Raw genomic sequence first — 20867 nt, 5'->3', positions numbered from 1 at the left:
AATTGCCAAGTTTGAGAAACACTCTTATGCAGTCATTTATGTGGCCCATGAGTCTAATGCCCAGTAGAAAGCTTACACCCCACAATTGCCCAGTTTTTGATGATTCTCAATAATAATGAAACAATATATATGGTGCCTCCTCCTTATCAATGCAGCCCTGTGAAAAAAGTAAATGCGTTGTTACTGGGGAGTTTTACAACATCATTTGCACATTTATTTTCTGGCATTTTTATAAACCAATCCAAGAGTAACCAATATTGGTAACTAGACATTTACATTTTTATTATATTTAAAAATGCATCAGTGTTTAATCATCATTCTTTTTTTTTGTAATGAAATTTATGAGATGTGTACACATATAATTCTTTTAAAAATGTTACTACATAAATAGGTGAAGCACTCTTAACAATGCTTTATCAAGGACCTAAATCAAGTAGAAAACTTCAATTGTATTCAACTTAATGAGAGCAGACCTCCCTATCAATACAGCAAGATCAGTGGCAGAGGTGGGATTTAGTCGGTTTGGATTGGTTCATGCGAACCGGTTGTTAAGATTTTGCGCAATTCGGAGAACCAGCTAATTGCCCACTGGCTGGCCCTGCCCACCATGCTACACCCCTCTCAGTCACCCTTTTCTTGCCTTGCCCACCTTGGCCACATCTCATAGCAGCTGCTACCGTCTGACTCCCTCACTCACTTGCCTCGACCATATGGCTCCCACAGCCCAGGCCTTCGTGCCCCGACCTCCCAAATAGTCCTGCTCCCTGCCAATCCTTCCTTCACCATTCTCTGCTGCCTCCCACATGGCCCAGCTACCTGCCTACCTGGTGAGTGTTCCTTTTCCTCTTTGCCAGCCGGAACTGAGCTGGCAGCGACTGCCACCTCAGTTCAAGCCAGCAAAGAGGCAGCAGTTGGAGACTGCTCTCGCCAAAAAAGAGCAGCGGCTGAAGGCCCCTCATGCCTGAAAAGAGTGGTGGTTGGAGGCCGCTCTCGCCAGAAAAGAGAGGTGGCTAGAGGCCTCGCACCTGAAAAGAGTGGTGGCTGGAGGCTCCTTGCGCCAGAAAAGAGTGGCAGCTGGAGGCTCCTTGTGCCGACAAAGAAGGGGCAGCTGCAGGCGAGTATCTTGGGTGCAGTTGTGCTCAGCTGCACCAACCAAAGTCCGCAAGTAGCCACCTGCTGTTCCCTGCTGCAAAAATCTTTTTTAAAACCCCGACTATCGGGCAGCAAGACCCAGCAAGAGATGAGGCATCAGAGAATCACCATAGCTATTGCTGCACCAAGGTAAGTCTAAACTCCAGCCATCGCCACCACCACTTCGGCCCGCCTGCGCTGCCCCACCTTGCCATGAGTGACATTGAGTCACTCCCACTCAGTCACATGACACTCCCCTAACTATGCCAACCCAGTCTTTAGTACAAACTGGTTGTTAAATTAGTTGGATCCTACCACTGATCAGTGGAAAGGGCATATGTACCCAGGATATGGCAGAGGGGAGAATGTCCAGTAAGATAGCTTGTTACCTTTTACCTTTTAATCTTTCTTCACATATTAGGAAGAATACAAGAGTCAAGAATCAAGAATCAGCCCTGTATCTTAAATTAAGAATGGATACTAGGTGGATCAGGATTAACCAATAGATTTCTGAGTGACCTACAACGAGGACTTCCGATTCAGAAATATTTAACAAACAAAAAACCTTTCTAATCTCACATGACTACCCCATGGCTAGATTTAGTAAGAACATTTTTGTTATGTCCTGAGAACTCTAGGAGTTCTCACTCAGGTCCACTCACTTTGAGTGGGCGTTCTTCCCCTTTCCTCATTGGCTGGTTCTCCCCAGCAGCCAGCTATAAAAGCAGGCTGCGGGGTCCAACCAGTCGCTGATTGCTGCGAGCCAGTTCCTGGCATGGCAAGCACGGTCAGCCCTTTATTGTTATAATAAAGTATTGTTGCACTTATGCTCTGGTTCAGCCTCTCATTGCTCAAACTTAACAATTTTTAACTTGCCTTCAGTCAAACCATCTCTGGGCAATGAACAGCATTAAAAAAATCATTAAGTGCAATATACTGGCTGCCCTAAACTATAACGTATACAGCAAAAGCACAAGCTTTAATTTTTCACGCGGATTTATACAAGTTCTGTGTATGGAATAAAAGCTGTGGAAATTATTTTCCTCTGCTGTATCAGATCTTAAAGAAGTAGTAAAGAACAAAACATGGGAAAGAAATTAGCATTTACAGGTTTAGTTCAAAATGTTGCAGAATTCGTGTGTTTAGAGATACTGCTACTAATTTTCAGTTTTTTGCACATCATCTGCAGGAGGTCTGATTAGGAACATGTCTAGCATCCTTTTTACTCAGTGCATTATGGTCAATTTCACTTTCCCTTGGAGCACTGTAAAAATCACGAGATTTAGATTTTTCTCCTGATCAACTCCTACTCCTATGGGTATATATAGAACTTCATTTGTTTTAGTCTCACCAACAACAATACTGAATCTTTCATTTTTGATGCAGCAGAAATCCTACTTCAACATCTGGAAAGCTGAAACTAAACTATTAAGGTTATCCTCTAATTACTTACTGAATTCATGAAATATGCTGGGTCCAAGCAAAAAAAAATTCTCTACATTTTTACTTAGCTCGAGGTAGCAAAGCAATCACTACGGTATGTAAACCATGGTTTATGCTTTTGCTATTTCTATTTCTGCAGACTCAGTCAGTGGTGGGTTATTCAACAAACCATGGCTCAAAGTCAATTTAATGTGATGTGCAAAGCCAATTACTGTCTCGAGGGCAAGGAAATGTTTCAGTCAGAACTGAGCAAATTTTTAATTGAGAACTACTGTTGGTTTCTGAATTACTAATAGCAGCTTAGAAAGTGTTCTGGGTTCCTACAGTAATAATATTGCCCAGCAAAAAGAAAAACAAAGATTCCCCCCCCACCACATGCTAAGTTTGCTGTGCCCATGATCAGAAGGCATATTTCATGAGTTGCCAAGAGCCAACTGTCTCTGCCCATGAGACCGCATTTCACCATTGGCAACGGTTGGTAATCGTTATAAAGCTTGGGGGGACAAAATAACTTTGAAACATTGTGCCTATTTAGGCTTTAGCAGTGCTTCTTTTCTTTCAATTCTAATCAAAACGAACAATTGTTGGTCTGTTATTAGAACCTTGTGAGCAATTACCACCAGAAAAATCTATTTAACTGACGCAGCAGCTGAATTTACTAGACTTTCTTTACTGTTAAGTTATGGGAGTTATTTTTTCCAAGGCTCTCCCAGTTAACGAGGCTGAGAGAAGCCCCGGAGGGGCGGGGGGGGGTGAGGGACTGGGATAGCTATTCAGAGAAACACTCAGGCATACTCTGTATTTGCCCACTCGGGAATAAAGCTTTTCTCAGATTAAAACAGATCTTTTATACAAGACTCAGCTGCACGATCTGGCATTTTCCAAGCCCCAAAGGCAATTCAGTGCTTGTTCTTTCCATCTCCAGCAGATTACACTAATGCCTACCAGCATACATATGGTGAATGGGCATGTTCAATGCATTGCATTTGGAGGAGAAAAGCTTGATTGCATGCAAAATTGTAAAACAAGAAAAGCTAAATATCAGAACTCAAGTTGTTCAGACATGAGAGCAAGTGACCAGTCTGTGCATGACTTTCGATTTATGAAATGCAACAGCTGCCAAATTACAATGAGGCAAAAAAGAAGGTCCCCCCATTCCTGTGGGGAATATACCTGTTTTACTGAAAACAAAACTCTAGCACCTACCAGTGAAAAAATGGGTGAGTACCAACTTGGATAAATTGATTTTCATATTGAATTTCAAAGAAGCATAAGGAATTCACATATGACTAATCATGGGTGGGGGAGGCACACTTTAAAATGTGAATACTGTTTGTATTTTGTCAACAAGACAACAGATTTTGTGGATAAGGTGCACTGACTTAAGTAACATTGCAGATCTATTACCAAATATTATGTACTAAATAGGATAAAACATTTTTCTGATGAGGAAGGTAGTCTGTACCAAGACCAATAGTAAAAAAACAAAGCTTTTTTCATGGATTAAAACCTTCTCAAGTTAAATCAAATGCACAGGAGGTACATGCCTCAACAGCAGTAACTGTGAGAGGGATCTAGGAGTCCTACCAGAGAACCATTTAAATATGAACCAGAAGGGTGCCTCAGCTGCCAAAAAGGCCAGCGCAGTCCTAGGCTGCATCAGCAGGGGGATAATATCAAGATCAGGTGAAGTGTTAGTACGTCTTTATAATGCCTTAGTAGACCACACTTGGAATATTGCATCCAGTTTTAGTCACCACAATACAAAAAAGAGGTTGAGACTCTAGAAAGAATACAGAGATGATTGGGGATGATTAGGGGACAGAAGGCTAAATCTTATGATGAACAGTTGCAGGAAGCGGAAACATCTATTCTAACAGAGAGAAGGGCTAGGACATGGCAGCAGTCTTCCAATATTTGAAGGATTGTGACGCAGAGGATGAGGATCAATCTATTCTCCAAAACTGGGGGGAGGACAAGAAGAAATCGATTAAAGCTTAACAAAGAGAGATCCAACCTAGAATTAAGGAGAAATGTCCTGTGGGTGAGAACAATTAAACAGTGGAATGGCTTGCCTCCAGAGGTTGTGGATATTCCATTACTGGAGGCTTTAAATTGGATAGTCATTTGTCCTGAATGGTGTAAGATTACCTACTCACGCAGATGGCTAGACTAGAAGATCTCCAATGTCCCTTCCAACTATACTATTCTGTCATTACTACACTTCCTTCTCCTCTTTTCCATACATTAACAAACAATCATATCCATGGCTTGTATAAAATTTAGATTACAAAACTGCGCCAAAGCGACAGGAGAGGGCATTTCGCACTTCATAGAATACTAGAATTTCACAAGAATCCAATAAGAGGTCTGTGAGGGACTTCATGGGAAGAGGGAGGAAAAATTCACTCAAATGCAGCTGATCTTCTATCATTAGAACTTTGCCTTTCAATCAAGGGCTTGAGGGTTTTCTTCTTTTTAAAAGAACTAATAAAGTAGGCCGCCAGAAAGTTTGAAAATCCTGCAATGAAGCACCAAATATATTCTACAACAGGAGTCCTGTGGGTTGCGGCCCATTATCAGGCCATGGCCTATTTGCAACCAGGCCGCGGCAGTGGCGGGATGGTGCGTGCACACAACCCCACTCAAACAAGCAGCGCCACACAGGCTTCTCTCTTCTGTGAGAGAAGCTCACACAAGTGGAGTGAGTGAAGTGAGGGCACCCTGCTCAGCTTTACTGACTCACCGAGGCTACCCACACAGGACACTCAATCTGCTTTTGGAACATTGGGCAGCCTCGATGAGTCTGAAGTAGCACGAGACTGTGCCCCAAAAGGCTTCTCTTCTCCACGTCCAAATCTTTTGCAAATAGATGAAAGGCTTTGGGGAAACCATCTCACAATGATTCAAGTCTTCTGTCCCTTTGCAAAAGCTTTTGGCATAGAGAAGCCTGAAGGAGCCAAGACCGCGCCCCAAAGGCTTCTCTTCCAACTTCATGAGTGGAGCTGTGCATGGAGCTCACGTACCCCGGTTCCCCTCTCCCACCCACCCCCCAGCCAGGCCACCAAGTCGCAAAGGTTCGGGACCACTGTTCTAGAAAATATTCAAAAGCTGTTTTGGCATATGTCATGGTTTTCAGTGAACAAAGAAGGCAAATCAATGCTAGTATAGAAATCATTGAGTAAATATATATCCAAAACCTTTTTTAAAAAGTTAACTAAATCTTTACACAAAAATTACATCCCTTCACCATGTTAATAACACTATTTTCCCTACCCAGGTAGGACAGGGGTAATCATACTGTACAAACTAGCATCATCGAATTCTCAAAGACTTGTTATTTCATTGAACAGATTACACTGGGGATACCAAATATCTGTGTAAAATCAGATCAACTGGGAACTTTAGCCAATCAGTCTGTAAGACTTATTATATGTATGCCAGTGAATTAATTCGCAGACAATAAGCAGCACTATCAAACCACAAAGGGGCCATACATAAGCTGTGCGCCAGACATGGTAGAACAATACAGTGGGGTGTGGAAAGTGTATGAAACTCTCAGCATTGCCAACACTTGTCAACTGAAGGCATTTCATCTCAACAAAATTTGCTGGGAGGCTATAACGCAAAATAAATGATCCTGCTGCAAAAATAGGAAATGATGAGTCCAGTGAAGAGGAAGATCATGACGCCGGATGGCTGTGGGAGATTAGACAGACTTAGCAGAAAGTTAATTGCTGAAGACAATGTTCCAGCTTGGACTGCAAACTCTTCTCTATTGTTTGAGATTCCTTCCGAGACATCTGCAAGAGCATTCTTCCTTTAGTACAATGTCATCCTTTCCAAACCCTGCTGTTTTCTTTGGAGTCGAAACAGCGGCACTGTTCAACAAGAGATCTCAAATAAGAGACCTGAGGAACCAGGGGAAAAGGGGGGAAACGCATTTTTTTTTTTGCCAAAAGAAGCATTTTGTTTAAGGATATAATTTAATTTGGCTCTTAAAATCTTCAAGAACATCCATTTTTCCTTTTATTTGCATTCCTAAGCCCTATGCTCCAAAGCACATAAACAAGATTAGAAGACAAAAAGATAATCGATGGCAATCATTCTCCAGGAATTTTGCAAGGTAATGTTCAAAACATCTGCAGGGTTGGGGGAAATTGACCAAGATGTATATGTATTTACGTATATGATTCCAAGGAAGCGGCACAACTCCTTGTTATCACTCGCCAATAGCAACATGGTAGTTAGGTGCTATTACAAAGCAAGCACCAGTACCAGAGGTGGTATTCAGCCGGTTCTGAGCAGTTCTGGAGAACCTGTAGTGGAAATTTTGAGTCATTCGGAGAACCAGTAGCAGAATTTTTGAGTAGTTTGGAACACCACTCTGATTGGCACCACCCCCATCTATTCTCTGCCTCCTGAGTCCCAGCTGATTGGCTGGGTCTTTTTTCGTTGCCCTGCTCAGGAGAATGGAGCTGGAAAGCAGGTTAGCAGGGTGGGGTCCCCTGCCACGCCCACCAAGCCACGCCATGCCCACCAAACCACACCCACAGAACCGGTAGTAAAAAAAGTTGAATCCCACCATTGACCAGTACCAAACAAATATCTGAAGGACTGAAAGACAGATCATTCTAAGTCTGCAGTACTACCTTTAATCTTTAGAATAGAATAGAGCTGGAAGGAACCTTGGAACTCTTCTCGTTCAGTTTCCTGCTCAAGCAGAAGATAACAGAAAACAGATAATCAGAGTCGGAAGGGACCTTGTAGGTCATCTAGCCCAACCCCCCGCCCAAGTGGGAGACCCTACACCATTTCTGACAAATGGCAGTCCAATCTCTTCTTGACAGTCTCAAGTGATGGCACTCCCACAACTTCTGAAGGCAAGCTGTTCCATTGGTTGATTGTTCTCACTGTCAGAAAGTTTCTCCTTATTTCCAGGTTAAATCTCTCCTTGTTCAGTTTCCATCCATTGTTCCTTGTCTGGCCTTCGGGTGCTTTAGAAAATAATTGTCCTCCATGTTAAATGTTCTGTGTTCAATTTTTTAAAGGGATTGAACCCCAAAATCTTGCATTTGACGATTATTCAAATCCCACTAAAGGGCTGAACAGTAATATATGGAGGATAGCCATACCTGAAAAGTCCTAATAGAGGTAGTCCCTCACTTACAACAGTTCATTCAGAGATCTTTAAAGTTACAACGCTACTGAAAAAAGTGACTTATGACCAGTTTTCACACTAATGACTGTTGTAGCATCCCCATGGCCACCTGAGCTTGGCAATTTATGACTGTTGCAGTCTCCTGGCATCACGTGTTCTCCTTTTGCAGCCTTCTGACAAGCAATGTCAATGGGCAAGCTAGATTCCCTTAGCAACAGTTGGACTAATTTAACAACTACAGCGATTCACCTAACAGCTGTGGCAAGAAAGGTCATAAAATGGAGCAAAGCCGCTCAACAAACGCGTCACTTAACCACAGAAAATTTGGGCTCAATTGTGGTCGTAAGTCGAGGACTACCTGTAAAGGTGAAACTCTTTCATGTAGTGACTCCTACTGGTCAGTAGCTAATATATCTAATTCTGTATAAGCCAAGATAATATCTAATTCTGTAATAGCACTTAGCAATACCATTTAGACTTATATACTGCTTTATAGTGCTTTACAGCCCTCTCTAAGCAGTTTACAGAGTCAGCCTATTGCCCCCAACAATCTGGGTCCTCATTTTACCCACCTTGGGAAGATGGAAGACTGAGTTAACCTTGAGCCTGGTGGGATTTGAACTGCCAAATTGTAGGCATCTGGCTGCAGCAGTAGCTTGCAGTACTGCACTATAACCACTGCGCCACAGAGGGTCCTGATGTCACCTAGGCAGGTATTACCTTTTTCAGAAGATAGCTTCTCATTATTCAGCTGTATACCAGCCTGACTAGCATGAAAACCATTTGCCTAGAGGTTGTTATGATTAATTGTATGGTAAAAACAAGCTTCTGAACTTCCAAGTTTTCCTTGATGTAAATTACAGAACCAATTAAGGTAGCATCAACAGGGAAAAATGTCTACAGATCTTTTATCCTAAGGGTGTTTTTTTTAAAAAAACATAAACTTTGGGAAAACAGTAATAGAATGGTTTATAAATAGCTCTATTTATTTTATAAATAAATACAACTACAAGTAGTCGTCGACTTACAACAGTTCATTTAGTGACTGTTCAAAGTCACAATGGCGTTGAAAAAAGTGACTTATGACCATTTTTCACACTTATGACTGTTCCAGCAGCCCCAGGGTTGCATGATTTGCATTCAGATGCTTGATTTATGATGGCTTCAGAGTCATGTTATTCCCCTTTTGCACTTTATCTCAAGTAAAGCCAATGGGGAAACCAGATTCACTTAACAAATGTGGCAAAAAAGTGTCATAATGATGCAAAACTCACTTAGCAAATTTGTCACTTAACAACATAAATTTTGGACTTAATTGTGGTCATAAGTTGGGGATTACCTGTATTTTTAGCCCAGGGTCTCAACAATTCAACTCTCAAAATAATATTTAACTTTATACTTAGAAATACTCACCTAGGGAGTCAGTAGCATATTGTCAATATAACTTGCTTTTGCCTCTACCTACTGCCAACAGGCAATTCATAATATGCTTCCAACAGAAGAAAATATATATATAGCTCAAGGTTGAACTTTGGAATTCCTGTGCTCTCGGAGCTTGGTTATTAGTTGAAGATGTTCCAATACCCAACTCGGTAACATCATCAGTATACATGGGTGTGGGATTTGCTGCTTGCTTATTGTATATGTAGCAGCTTTGCTTATTTTGGGGAGGAAGAGGTGTGGTGGGCTGTTTGGTGGCTCCTTGATTGCTGTTTTTTGTCTGATTATGATCTTGTGTTGATATGCTCACCTGGAATTAGTTTGATTTTTACATTAAACTAGATTCTTCATCCACATTGTACATCAGGAATAGGAAACTGGACACAATCCAAAAGCCATACCCAATTTCCATTCTAGTTGCAGTTATAGAGATAACATTCAATTTCAGATTTTAAGGAAGAGAAGCCCATCTTGAAGTCATTCATATTTCTATATAGGAGGAGACAATTCTTGCTCCCTAAGTTTTCTTGCTTGGAGTAAAATGCACTGAATTGTTTTATTCCCTTAAATACTATACCAAATTAAGAAAACTGGATTTTAATACAGAAGGAAACCTGTTTTGCTTAATAACACTAACACCAATATTTGTTGTAATCTAAATGCAATATATCCACTATTCTATCCAACAGAGAAATATTGTATTCAATATGGAAGTGTCATTTGGTTCATTAACACAACCAATCTTTATATTAACAATATTTTAGAAGATCCCTATATATTTTTCAATACAAAAAAATAGTGACAGATGATGGGGAAAACATTTCATGACATAGTGATATAAAGAACATTTTAAAAAGCAAGTGCATTGTTTATTCAAATTGATTAGGTATATACTTAAATCTACTTACATTTGAACCATGCTAAATTTACTTTCTCCTTTTCAGAGTCTTCAGCATTTAACAAACATATGTGGGAATCTGCATATTTAAAAACAGAGGACCAAGTAAATGGAGAATGCCATGTCTAATGCAGGTAATGGAAGCAAAAACTTCACTTATCGATGTATTTATTTTTAAATATGGACTTTTTTTAAAAAAAAAAATCCAGTTATGTCACTGTAACTCTGAAGACTGAAATCAAGCCAGGAATTGGCTTGTGCTCATACTTATTAGAACTCTGGACACTGTAATTGATTTACTTTCCCCACAATACAGACTGTGATCTATTAAATTAGAAAAGGCTATGAAAGAAAGTGTGGTTATTGTGCTTCTGGAACCTTAGCTGTATCAAAACTGTCAGGAGATATGGATATTGTTTGCTCATTCATCTTTGCAAAAATCAGTAAAATCAAAGAACTACCTTGAAAGGCATAATGAGAAAATCCTTTTTTAAAAAATATGAAAAATTACTTCTGAATAACAAGTATTCAGCCAAAGACATAGTCAACTGGAAATTTCTGTAATTCTGTGCTTCCACCCTCCTCACTCCTATGAGACCATCATTCTAGCCAGCTGCAACCATTTTCAAGTTCATTAATACACATCATTTTAGCATTGAGAAAATCTTTGCTCCAATATGTGTCTAGAAGAATACTCCCTCAATGCCTACCCTGCGCTACACTCAGAATTCTTAGCCAGTTCACAATTCTATTTGGGATTTTATTAAAAATTGTTTCTGGGCCCAAATATGGAGATTGTTAAAAAGAAACAAGTTTCCAATCCAAAGAATTTATGCAGATGGCAAAGGTGTTAAAAACACTTAAATGCAAAATTGCCCTGGAGAAATAAAAATAAGAAAAGAACTCTTCTAAAGATGTTTGTAATGGGATAATCATGAGTTGTTCTTGTTTTTACAAAAGCATTTACTGTATTTTGTAGTCTTTTGTGCCCCAAAGCTTATGCTATCTAATCTGATGACCTCCAGATGTATTGGACAGCATTCCCACAAATATCACTCAGCAAGAAATATAGTCTCATACATCTAAAGGGCATTAGATTGGAGAAAGCCGGCTTCTGCATTTATTATGGTCAAAAGGCTTGTCCTTTTTTAAAAAAATACCGCAACCTTGCCAATTGTCTTTGTAACAGAAACCTTTCTGTGTATTTTGATTAAGTCCCTTGATTGTGCCTCTTTGGAAACAGATTTTTTACAAGCAATCATGAACTATTTTATTTTACATGACCTCAACATTGTACTTTTAAAGTCTCTGAAGAACGCCGTTACATAAGATTTCAACAAAACAACAGCTTTCCTTGTAACTGCTACAAAGACAGGAGTAATTTTTTACTGAAAAAACATGGTACCATCATCTTTAATAGACTGAATATAAGTCTATAGTAATTTTATGTCTTTTCATCAATGTTGACACCTGGCAATTATCTGGAGAAATCCCTGCAGTTTTCTTGGCAGGATTATCAGAAATGTTTGCCACTGCCAGCTTCCTAGAACTGTGAGTGACTGGCCCAAGGCTTTGACTCACAATCTCCTAGTTTCTAGCCTGGTGCCTTACCCACTACACCAAACTGGTTCTGAGATAACATTAATAAATGAAACAATTTGTTTCTTTTACTTAACTCCTCCAAGTAATGAGAAGTTCTGAAAAAAAATCCATTTTCTTCAGAAGATTTAATTTTCTTCAGAATGAATTCCCTTGGAAGTAATTAATATTAAAAGTAATTCACCTGGAAGTAATTAAGATTATTTATAACTATGTGTGCTACCTGATCTTAGTTCATCCAAAAGAAGAACATCAAAATTTCATAGCTTTTGTATATCCTTCACGTTCTCTCTTATACTTTACCCTAAACTACCAAACTGAAGCTATTCTTTAGATGAAGAGAGATAGTTGATTTGCCTATGTCAGAGATCGTCAGAAAGATATAACATTTAGGCAATATTTAGCAAATGGTTGCTCTCTACCAATGTTATGGACAGCCATCAGGGAGAGTGATGACTTGTTTTGAAATGTTTGTAATATTAGCATTATATTTCACAATTGTAGAATTATGATCACACCATAAAGATTTTCCAAGGAACACTGTAGAATCAAGAACATGCTATGCTGTTGTTATCAAGAATGTTATTCTTTTTAGCTTCATCATATTTCAACCAGTAAATATTTATTTTGAAAATCATGTACTGTGTCTTTAACAGGTGAAACATAAGAAAAACATTTTTTTTTAATCTTCAGGAATTAGCACATCTACTTCAAAACAAATCTTTAGAATTTCTGAATTATACTCAGTTTATTAAAATGACAATTGAGTAGTATCCCTATAGCCTAATACAGGGGTGTTAAACTCACATCGTTACGGTGGCATCATGTGACGTATCAGGACTTTTTTTCCCCTTTGCTAAACCCGGTGTGGGCGTAGCCAGCGCATGACACATCCAGACTGTGGGCCAAGAGCTTGACAGCCCTTGCCTGATAAATGCAAGTCAGGAGTTTTCAGACAAATTGAACTAGCGTTAATTTATGTGTAACCCAAACAGCATGGAAGAAAAATGTTTTGTACTATAATTTCAGCATTCTGGCTTTTAAAGAGGAACATGGCAAAAAAGAGTGGGAAGGGAGCGGGGCAAAGACTATATGTGATAGTACTCATTTTCAATTATTGAGGAACTTATTGCAATACATTGCATTCCATCACAAGAGACCTGTGCATTTTTCTCTGTAACAGAAGTGTCCAGAAGATATAGTCATAAAAGTCAAGATGGCAGCTATATCAGTGCAATCCTATTTCTAACTCCATAATGTTTCCCAGCCTTGGCCAGAATTATTAGCAATGGCCGTGCTGACAGTGGAATTCTGGAACTTAAAGTCCACACAACCTAAAATGCCCAAGATTGGGAAACGCTGCCTTAGTATGTGATGGGGTGGTGGGAGGGGGGAGAGATACAAATCTTAATAGTAACTTTTAAATATAAATTTAACAGCTATTTATAATTTAGAGGAAATGAGCCTTACATTTAATCAGACCTTGATCTGCCTAGTTCTTTGTGGCTAACAGTATAAGCACAAGCAGCTTTCTGACAAGAAAAGTCAGGTGTTAAAACTAGAATCCCTATAAACAAAATTAAGAATTTTATCATGGAGCTAAAGAAACATTGGTGAGCATTTTGTAGAGAACATAATAGATCCATGCAGTAGGGCAAAAGGAAAAATGAAAATGGCCACAGTTGGAGCAAATTGTACAAAGTTTTTTCATTACTTGTACTTTATACTATACCAATGTTTTTGACACTGTATTAGTTCCTAAGGGCTGCCTATTTTATGCCTTGTTGCACATTTATTAATAATAAAATGACCTGATTTCTACCACTTTTGGTAGTTCTTATTATTGGACAGACTGGAAACTGGGAGACTGGATTTATCTTTTCTTTTTTCATTTTTTTTCTTCCAGTCATAAGTCCCCTTCACCTGTTCTTCAGGATTTCTCAGATACTACATGAGGGTTGTGCCAGGCCATTTGCTAATTCGTTCAGCATCCAAGGAGGAAATTTTTAAAAAATTCCTTTCATTTTGAATATACAGTATCTCTAGGAGCTTTTTTATTTACAGTATCTTTCACAAAGCTGAGCTCATTGTGAGCTTCGTCCAGTGTTTCTGCTCTTTTCATTTCCTGAACTGTCTTCCATAACGATTAGTATCAAGTTAAGAATAGGTGATCCTCTTGTGCTTTCCTAAGAAGGAAAAAATGTGTCAACAATTAAGGAATATTACTGGGTCTTACTAGCAGAGCTTGGTTCTCAATAGACTTCAACTTAAATAAGCTTCTTATCATTACAATTTTATGCCAGAAATAGATTATACTGCACACCAATGCCGTTATGTAAACATACAGCTGTTTGGCTTTAAGGCCAAGTGTCATGCCAAGCACTGGAGTAAGAAGCTATGAGTTGAAACTTCAAGCGTATTAAAGTCATTTACAGGGGTATAAATGATAGTGGACAATTAGCTCTTTTGCATGGCTTCCTTTTTGTCTTCAATAAAGATTTCTAATCTACCAGACTGGGTCTGAGAGTTCCAAGTTCTATCTGAAAAGTCAAACTAAGCCATGAAGTGTCAGGAGATTAGTGATTTATTGCCAAGTTCTAGCTGAAAAACCTGACATTTTGGAAGGCACCAAAATCTTCTCCTTGGTTTGACAGGCAATAATAAACATGATCAGTGGAGGTTTTTTCCCCTCTCCGTTTATTTCAATTCAGGTTCTCTACAGTATTGTCAAGTTCATTCTTCTGAATTCCAAAGCAGGAATTGGTATTTTTAATGTACAATGCAACTCCTCCTCCCCGCATTCTGTTGCCTTGTTCCTTTCAACAAATGGCGTCTTTCAATTTTTATGTTCTCATCACACAAGTCACCCAACAAGATCTCCATTACAAGTTTTAAATGAGACTTGCCTTTGCCTTTCTATACTAATATAGTAGTGCCAATTCTCCTTGTTTGTTTACTGTACTCGGAGGATTACTGCACAGGCTAATATGTTAATATTATATGGCAATGTTCTAATTTTTGCTTGGGTGGTTGAAAAGCCTGCTTTTAGCAAGTTTTTTCAGTGCATAAGTCTTTATATATGAGGCTCTTTATTCAATAACATGAGCATTTGCATAGTAATATGGTGCAGTTTACACCCATTCTAATTAATATTGCCATGATTTGTCTAAATACATTTTTACATACTTGTGAATTACAACCTGACTTGTACCAGCAGTCCGTCATCTAGATCTGCATGGGCTCAAAAACCAAATCTCTCCAGTCAACACTATATGTACATAGCTTCTTACTGACTTCCTGTACTCTTCTTTTCCTTTCTGGACCTCTTTCACAGACCAGAATGGAGAACAAGAACACCATCAAAGCTCTAGAACAGAGCAGCCCACCGGCCAGATGCATTACAAGCTGGTTACACCCATGCCCGGTTTAGTGAAGGGGGGGAAAGTTGTGATACATCACGTGACACCACTGTGATGCCACGAGTTTGACACCCCTCTAGAATCTTGAATTCTTTCAAAAACATTGAAGTCTCTGAGGATATAATTGTAGCTGTTCTCGTAATAGAATTTGTCCTTACACAGTGTATATTAGGAAAAATGCACAAATGTCAGTGCAGTTGATAAATCTTGAAACTGTTTAGTCATATTTTTGATCTTTGATTCTAGTGGACAGCACATTTCACAAACCAAAGGGCTTAATCAAGATACATTTATTTTCTCACAACAGTGAGTCACCAATTATTACGATTCTCCTCTTAGTCTTCTTACAGGGAACAGTTGTATCCTCTCTGCCCTTTGAAGGTCCATCATACTCACTTCCATTCTTTTTCTTTCCCTGAATCCTAGGGACCTATTTCTTTTATGAGGGCATCAAAATTCTAAATTCCTGCACCATAAAATATCTTCTACATCTAAAATATTTTCTGTTACTCCCACCCACTGACCTTGCTGTCCCATCCATCTGACTTATGAGTTTACTTTCACTGTCCATTTGTATTGCACATTCTCTTTTATTTGAACTGACAAATCCAAGTCTCTTCTTATCAATTGACATGTGGCCACTCATTACTCCAATCTTTAGTCTTTTCCTTCAAGCGCTGCTGTGACCTTCATTGCAAATGTTTCTCAGGCTGCTGTTCCCAGATATGCCACAAGCTTTGCATAGTACCGTTGCACAGTCATGTCTATCTTAATTTTTATTTCTTATGCAATCATCAAAGAAAGTATTTATTTACTCTTTCTCAGGCTCTAAAATCAACCAAATACTTGATTTTGACATAAAGCAAAATTTGTTCAGAGCTCTCCCTACCCCACTCCAGGCAAACTCCTGTTAGTTCTCCCTCTTCACTAGCTCAATCAACTTTTTTCCTGAAACTGGGCTCCCTTATATTCTTCGTACAGTCTCTGTTTATTCAGCAGGAAGCAATCACCCACAGCGAGAAGTAAACAGCTCTCAGGATGCACACTTTGCAGCTATTCAAGAGACAGTGTTTTCACTCCTCACAGCTCAGCACACATTGCCTCCAGAAGGCTAATACAGTCGGTAAACTACCATTCTCTATCTCACATCTCACTTTTCTACTGATCCCTTTCTTGCAACTTTGACATTAAGGGGTTGAGCTAATAAATCACTGGGGAAGAAAGCAACTGAATGCTTGCCATGGCCAATGGCTGGGGCAACAGAGGCTTCCTGGAGTAGGGTGGTCAACTCTAGAGTCATGTGATTCTGGGGCTTTGCCATTCTGCAAGGAAGGATGCAGGGTGACCAAAAGGGCACAGAGGGAGGAAGATAAGTGGAGCACCTCTGGAGTTGTAAGTGCAGGCAGGCTGCCAAGCACCTGAATTTTTATCACTTGACTATGGGGGCACTGCAACATCCGTAACTTGGGGCATGGGTCTATTTTTGCAGCACCATTGTAATTTTGAACAAATACGTTGGGAATTATCTAGTTTTTTGTTTAGCAACCATGATAGGCATCAACAACTCAAGACACTATGTGGAAAATCATGCAACCGCAACTGTGCTTACAATTGTACTTCCGTTTTCCTTTACAGAGTTAGAAGGATACAACCCCAAACAGCCAGGTGAGCCGGAAAGGCAGGAAAGGTTTCCAGAAATCGATTCATGAAGAAGTCAGGTAAAAGGACAAATCTTACAGCTCTTTCTCCCCACTCCCCCACCCTTTGGAATACTAACTCCAACATTAGGAAAATTAGCTAGAAGAGAACATATATTTGGTTTTTTACATTCATTGGAGAAGAAGGATTACAAGAAAGTAAGAAGGCACAGAACAGGAAATGCAAATCAAAGGAATGTACTGACACCATCTATTTGCCTAGTGCTAGGAGGCAAAAGAATAGTGAAAAATTAGACAACCTGTAACCTATTGGGTCATCATTTCAGAAATGTTTCCCCACCTAAACAGAAAAACAGAATGACTATAGGTGGGAGACGGCATGACTTCCAACTTCCTGTCAGCTTCCCCGTTGAGTTTCCTGGTAGGAAAGCTGGCAAGAAGCATTGGAAACTTTTTCTTTCTTTCTTTCTTTCTTTCTTTCTTTCTTTCTTTCTTTCTTTCTCTTTCTTTCTTTTTTTTCCTTCCTTCCTTCCTTCCTTCCTTCCTTCCTATATTTGTTGCCCTAAACCGTACCTTCCAATTTTGCCCAACTGAAGGTTACAAAATATCAAACAGACACCAGAGTTTTAGTAATACCTATATAGATTGATTAGGCTCTTGTCAGTTAAAAGCAGCAGCTTTTAACTTTCTCAACACAAAGAAGCCTTAATATAAAATCAAGGAAAGAATTTTAAAGTCCCATTACTATGAGAAATATTTTCAAGGAGTCATTGGTGAGAAGGACTAAACCTTCTCTTCCAAAAGTTGTGACTAAAGCATGGAACTCTCTTAGAGATTTTGATTAATATTCTTAAAGATGTAGAAATCTGTTAAATGTCTATATCTTGTTGCTATCCATGGAACTAATTAGTTAGGAACCACAGGAAATTCTACCTAGGCTCAACATATTTAGCATCTGTTCTGTCACTTAAAGCCAGAACTGTTTCCTTAGTGATGTCTTTCTCCCAGTTTCCTGTACCTGTATGTACTAGATGGAGACATTCTAAAAGCCCCAGGAACATACAGCAAAAATACACTATCATTCAATCATACGCATGCAATTTTTAATTTAAAACAAAACTCTCCTATTTCCCCCTCGCCCAAAGAGATTTACATTTGAGAAACCATAAAACTCCTGTAAAATCAGGAAAAAGAGATAAAATAAATTCTGAACCTTTCCCAAATATTTTATTTCTTCCAATGCTTTTTTATTTGAAGAAATGTCCATCTGTGACATTTCAACAGCTCTAGATAGATGCTTGCAGATGAGGATGGGACTTAGCCATAATTTTGTATGTGTATATAAAAAAGATAATTGTTAGCATTATTGAATACCTTGAATATTTTATTCATTGAGTATCACCTTACCCAGCCATTGTCTTCCAGATGCATCAGAATGAAAAGTCCCACTCACCATTGAATACTGGTTCTTATGCTGAAGAAAGCTCCCCTAAAACATTATCTAATATGCTTAATTATTTTGACAGGCCATATACCAAGGCTCTTCAAACTTAGCAAGTTTAAGACTTGTAGACTTCAACTCCCAGAATTTCTGAGCTAACATGACTTAGAAGACCCCTGCCATATACGGTATCCAGAAAAGAGGTCTGCTGATAGTAGCATAGTAAAGCTCATTTCAGTGGGCTTCCCTGGAGACATCCTATTCAAGGAATGGGCACAGCCTATTCATCTGAGCTGCTACTGATGTTTCTGCAAAAGCCACTGGGAAGACTGGGGCTGAGCAGCGTCACCATGATAGCAACTGTGGGAACACTGGGGCATGGGGTAAAGGCAGCCTTTGCCCCATGCCCCGATCAGGATTCTAGGCTGAGAGGTGACAAAGAAAATGGTAAGAGAGCTCAGCTGTGGGTGACTATAAGGAAAGAGCACTCTCCTATCCCCACAGCACTAGCGATAGGAGTGGGGATATTAATAGGCCAAGGTGGCATCTACAATGCTGAGCTTGAAAGAACCAGGATGATTAATGCTTGCTTTTATGGATGTGTAAAGTATAGATGGGCTTTTTATTGATGCACAAAAGTTCCTTTCAGATTTAATGGACATACAGGATTAATGGATACCTTTTCCCCTTGACCGACCCATTAAATCAAGGTTTTCCTGTACATAACTTATGTGGCAAAAATGCATAACCTACATAGCCTCAGCTAACAAAATCATTCAGAGTTGTCCTTCCGTGAAGATCGCATTGTCTATTCTCTAGCTATGCCACTGCTCTAGTTTCAAATGCAAGTCCAATTTCATCCTAAGTATTCATATTCAGGGAGAGTCCTTCTTGGCCTCAAGCAAGTTTATAAAATAGAGGCCAACATCGCTTTGGGAACAATTGTGCTTAATCAAATAAAAGTTCATTTTAGCCAATGATCTCTTTTGACAAGTGTTGGAAGATTCAAAGGAAATGACGCTCCTTCATTTGTACCCACTGGTGTCTTGACCCTGAGGTCAAAACAGATAGGATATGAGATCTTTTCATGTGCTTTACTGCTGTGCGCAGTGCTAATTTTATCCTGGCCATGATGCAGTGCTGAAAGAAAAAGATCCAAACTTTTCCCTCTGTTGCGATTATATCTACATTGGAAAGGGAAAGGCATCCTTTTACATCACAGGGATAGGATTAGACATCTTCCTAGATCATTGTTCTGATCAAAATTAGACCTGCCGCTCTGGTTTAAAAGAGAATTCATCTAATTCACCCCTTGCAGTGTACATTCCCCATATAAACTAGGAGCTTCTATTAGGGTAAATGACTATGGAGATTCTGTCGTCCTTCCATTCCCCACCATCCAGTCAGAGCTGAAGAAGCTTCCTGGATGAGAAGCGAAATGTCATCAAAAAAAAAAAAAAAAACCCAGAAAGCCCAGTTGCCTCTTGAAAAAAAGCGCCTTTAGGACATTCAGGGTAGAGACCTTTTCTCTAGGTAGGAACTTGATTGTTTGGAATATACAAGAATGGCCTCCGAGAAACTAAAGAGGGATGTGTTTATAAAAATAACAGAAACACTGCCATGTGTTTCAATGGTCATATGTTTACTCATTGGATTTAGCCATAATATGCGATCTGAAGAGAAACCAGAGTATTAGCCATAACATGTTGTTGAATGCAACCATGATGAATTTAAAAACCATGGTTTACGATTTTGTTGTTTGGTGAGCCCAGCTATGTTTTTTTCAATGAACCTTGGTTAAAACAAAGCATGGCTTAATATAATATGTTAATCTAATTAATACATATGTGATTATTTCAGGGAGCCAATGTACTAAAAAACATGTTGTTGCAGAAAGTGATCTCAAGGCAAAAGCCAACCTCAAATATATTGCAAAACCTTGGACTTCTATCATCACTGAACAACATTGTTCCCCAAACATCAACCTTCTTGTTGTTACAGGTATCCCTTAACTTATAATCAGTCACTTAGGGACTATTTGAAGTTCCAACAGACTTACCTGGGGGAGGGGGTACTTATGACCTGGATTTGAAGTTCTGATTGGCGGGGGTCCCCCACACTCAGGGGACCATACTTCAGGTCTTGGCAGCTGGGTTTCCATTTACAGCTGTTGCAGCATCCTGTGATCACCTGACCACATTTGAAGACAATTTTACCAAAACCCAACATTTACTCCTGCTTTTTGACAAAAGCTTACTATAGTGAATTACTGGTTCCTTTAATGACTGCAGCAGTCTCTTAACCACTGCTACAAAAAAAAGCTGTAAAATCAAATCAGTCATATGACCAATCTGCTTTACAACTATCATAAGTTATGACAGTGATGGACAGATTCCAATACGGTTATAATTCAAGGACCACCTGTGTACAAAATCTGTTCTTATGTTTTCTGCACCTAATGAAAGTAGGATGCAGAGGCAGATGGGTCATTCATACTCAGAATGACTTGCGTCACATCAGATGTAATAAAGGATTCCTTTAGGGAGATGATTTTATTGTATGAGAGATACAACCTTTGAATTTTCATTTGGTTTGACGGAGAGAGCCTCTTCTTCTCTCTAGCCAAATCTCAAGTTTTGAAATAATACTCCCAAAGACTCCTGCCCTCCTACACATT

At 39.3% G+C, this 20867-nt stretch overlaps 1 long non-coding RNA gene across 1 annotated transcript; it reads left to right on the top strand.

Moving 5' to 3' along the window:
- Positions 1-927: 927 nt before the first annotated feature.
- Positions 928-20408, top strand: LOC148126956 (uncharacterized). Its single transcript, XR_015741436.1, has 4 exons — positions 928-1281; positions 10120-10207; positions 16727-16809; positions 20084-20408. It is a non-coding gene; the product is annotated as an uncharacterized LOC148126956 (long non-coding RNA).
- Positions 20409-20867: the final 459 nt, after the last annotated feature.

The sequence above is a fragment of the Pseudonaja textilis genome, chromosome 2 (assembly GCF_049901715.1).
Source record: "Pseudonaja textilis isolate UNSWEBS1 chromosome 2, rPseTex1.2, whole genome shotgun sequence".
Lineage (NCBI taxonomy): Eukaryota > Metazoa > Chordata > Lepidosauria > Squamata > Elapidae > Pseudonaja > Pseudonaja textilis.
Note: the sequence above shows the minus strand (reverse complement) of the source record. Positions and strands in the feature narration are given on the sequence as shown.